The 3594-nt window shown below is 44.8% G+C and overlaps 2 protein-coding genes across 3 annotated transcripts in view; one reads left to right on the forward strand and one right to left on the reverse strand.

Annotated features, from left to right (window-relative positions):
* The window catches only part of Atad2b (ATPase family AAA domain containing 2B), a 142848-nt gene extending 139559 nt beyond the window's left edge, over positions 1–3289 (reverse strand). For both annotated transcript variants that reach the window (XM_010604886.1, XM_010604885.1), the window contains exon 1: positions 3231–3289. The gene's annotated coding sequence lies outside the window, so the exon portion shown is untranslated. The remainder of the gene's footprint in view (positions 1–3230) is intronic.
* Positions 3290–3327: 38 nt separating this feature from the next.
* Positions 3328–3594, forward strand: part of Ubxn2a (UBX domain protein 2A) — a 25374-nt gene continuing 25107 nt past the window's right edge. The window contains exon 1 of the mRNA XM_033763027.1: positions 3328–3443. The gene's annotated coding sequence lies outside the window, so the exon portion shown is untranslated. The remainder of the gene's footprint in view (positions 3444–3594) is intronic.

Genomic DNA, 3594 nt, shown 5'->3' on the forward strand with positions numbered 1-3594 from the left:
ATTAAAAAAAAAAAAAAAAAAAAAAAAAAAACACATTTCAGCTCTAGACTATAACGCACCGCTCTCCACTTTCAAGGGCCTGTATTCTTATTTCCTTGAGTGTGTTCTTTTTAAATTCTGCCTAGTAAACCCTTTCATGCCTCTTACAATATGTCCCGAAAATCCTTTTTTAATGTGATGGAAACCTGCAACCAGTCCCATGGGTGGAGTGAGTAAAGGTTCTCCATTTCCACATTGGGAATTCTTTGGACCCTGTCCAGTGACAGAAGTAAAACTATATCCACAGATGACATGATCTTATATGTACAAATCCTACCAAATGTATTTTTAAAGCTACTAGAGCTAATATGAATTCAGCAGAATTGCTGATGTATCAACAGGTAAAAATCAGTAGTATTTCTAACTGGTAATAAAATTTCCACAAGAAAATCAAGATAAAAATTCCTTTTACAATGGCATGAAAATAATAAAATATCAGGCTGGGGATTTAGCTCAGTGGTTCCGCTGCCTGCCTTGCAAGTGCAAAGACCCAAGTTCAATCCCCGGCACCAAAAATAATAATACTAATAAATAATAATAAAAATAATAATAATAATAAAATATTTCAGGAAGAGAAAATTAACCAAAGAGGTAGAAGATTTGTACACTGAAAAGTACCAGATTACTGGGGATTTAGCTCATTGGTGCCACCACCTGCCTCCAAAGCACAAGGTCCAGAATTTGATCTCAGGAACCAAAAAATACCAAACACTGCTGAAAAGTTTAAAGATCTAAGTAAATGCAAAGACACTCACAGTCACAGATTAGAAAACATGAATATTATTAAGATACCAATATTCAAATTGATCTATCTATTCAAGGCAATCCCTGTCAAAATCCCAATAGTTTTTTGTTTTGTTTTACAGTAAGGAAAATCTGATTTAAAATTCCTAAACAAGGCGTGGTAGCACAGGCCTGTACTCCCAGCACTCAAGAGGCTAAAACAGGAGGATCAATGCAAGTCAGCCTGGGGCTACATAATGAGTCCAAGGCCAGTTTGAGCTATATAGCAAAACCTTGTCTCACCAAAAAAATAAAAATAAAAATAAATCATAGAATTACAAGGGATCCTGAATATCCAAACAAGCTTAAAAAGAAGAGCAATGTTGGAAGTGTTATACTTCCTGATTTACAGTAATCACAAGAGTACCATACTGAGCAGGAGGTAGCCAAGAAAATGGGAAAAAGGGGATGGTCCACCTCGGAGCCTGATTCTGGGCTAGATCTACCTTCTGAGTTAAACCAGAGCCCAGGACCAGGGCTAAATACAATGGGAGAAAGAAACCGGGTAACCCAGCCTATACCCAGCAGGCCTCAGGGCACACGCCCAGGGTCTTCTGCAAGCCTCATCCAACTCCAGCCCTAACGGCCCAGTCAGACTCTGCAGATTTAACTCCCTCGGCCTTTGATGCCATGACAGTTCCTTCAACAGCCACAAAAGGTCAAAAGCTCCACTGCCCAACAGAGGGGCCAACCCAAACTGCTCACTGGCAAGAGTCAAACCTCAATCCCACCACAAACGCCAACTCTAATGCTCTAAACCCTCAGCACCAAGACCCCCTCAGGCTGCACTGTGAATTTCAAATAAATCTTTGATCTTGCTGCTCCTTTTGGGTGTCCTGCTCAACTGTTTGTTCAAGACACCAAGACCCTGGAAAAGACCCCTGTTTGATAACAACACAACACTGTATGATATTGCCAAAGGGACAGATCAATAATATATGGAATCAAATCAGAAAACCTCCATGGTCAATTGATTTTTTTTTTTGATACAGGGTCTTGCTACATAGTTCAGGCTGGCCTCAAACTCACAGAGATCCTCCTGCCTCAGCCTCCCAAGTGCAGGGATTACAGGTGTGCTCTACCACCCCTGGCTCGGTCAACTGATTTTTGACAAGGGAGAAAAACTCATTCTTCATCAAATGTTTGAAAAGCCAACAATCAGAACAGCCCTGGAAACATCAGAGGAATGTCTGTGCTCAAAGGAATAACAATAATTCCTCACACTGTTTCAACAAACACTTGGGGGGGGGGTAATGGTGATTGAACCAGGACCTTCATGCTGTGCTGCATCTCCAGCCCTTTTTCATTTTTTATTTTGAGACAAGTATTGTTAACTTGCCCGGGCTGGGCTTGGACTTCCAATTTTCCTGCCTCAGCCTCCCAGAGTGCTGGCATTACAGGTGTGCACCCCCACACTCCAGCTAGGAATACTAGACAGCCGAATTCATCATGGGATCTTCAAATAGCTGAAAACAGGAAATCTGTTCTTTCAAAAGGCAAGTTGACTTTACCAGCGAAGCAATGGCAGGAGTCTGTGGTAAGTCCCTATCTCAAACTGAGTCCTGGCACTAACTGTCAAGTAAAAAGACAAACCTTAATTTAGGCAAATCAAAATTTTGAGATTATTTGTACTACTGAAAGGAAGTCATGGTGCTGCAACAGGTGAATGTGTAACTGTCAAAAAAAAAAAAAAAAGACCTAAGGGGAGTGAAGATGTAGCTCAATGGTAAAGCGCTTGCCTAGCACACACAAGGCCCTGGGTTCAATTTCCAGCAACAAATCTAGATTTAGGTAAAGAGTGAATCAGTAGAAGAGATTATTCCAAAAAGAGAGATTAATAGGCAGTGGGGAGGGAGGCACTAGTGCCCCAGGGGAGACGGCCCGGACCTAGGTCTACAACTGACTCACTGCTTAGACCGAAAAGGTAAGACCTGGGGTGGGGAAGTAGGTTAAAAGGAAGGAGGAAGAACTGGTCGGACAGCTTCTGAGAGAACGTTTCCTTCATCCCTGGATCAACCTACGCTCGAGTGGTGGAAGAAAAATTGCTTCCTACCTGAGCTGAGAGGGTGAGTCCGAGTTTAAGGGAATGAGGGGAGAGACACCAAATCCAAGTTAGGTCAAGATGGGCCGCGGTTACGTTACCAGAGCTAGACTAAGTTCAACCAGTCATTTAGGAGGCAAAGAATGGGAATTTGAGCGGAGCCTGGTGACCCAGGTCTGCAATCCCAGCACTCTAGGAGGCTGAGGCTGGAAGGCTGCGGCGACAAGTTCCAGCCAAGCTTGGACAATTTAGTGACGACTTCAGAGAGAGGGAAAGAGGGCGACAGCTCAATGCGAAGTCGGGGGTTCAATCCCCAGTATCAAAATAAAAAAATTTTAAAAAGGAATTTGGAGGGTCTATATCTGACCTTGTCATGGATAAACCAGAGGCACCGGGGCGGTCGCGAAATCCTACGGGGAAGGGTGGCCCTTGGATAAAAACCCTTTCAGGAGCACAGAGGGGTGGGGTAAATGTTTAACCGTCACTCTCCAGACGACAGGGTCGAGGTCAAGTTCGACGGGGCCACCACGAAGCGGGGAAGTCCCTCCACGGGTTCCGTCGGAGGCTCAGACGTGCAGAGGTAAGGACGCAGACTCCCGAGCTCTCAGGTGAGCCCTCACCGAGCAACCTGCGTTTCCCGCGCCCTCGACGGCGGTTGCAAGCAGGTGCGCCTGCGTGAGGAGGCCCGGCCGCCATGAGCGCGCAACTGGAGGCCTGAGGCGCCCGGCCTG

The sequence above is a fragment of the Fukomys damarensis genome, unplaced genomic scaffold (genome assembly GCF_012274545.1).
Source record: "Fukomys damarensis isolate Sample0158 unplaced genomic scaffold, DMR_v1.0_HiC HiC_scaffold_2, whole genome shotgun sequence".
Classification (NCBI taxonomy): domain Eukaryota; kingdom Metazoa; phylum Chordata; class Mammalia; order Rodentia; family Bathyergidae; genus Fukomys; species Fukomys damarensis.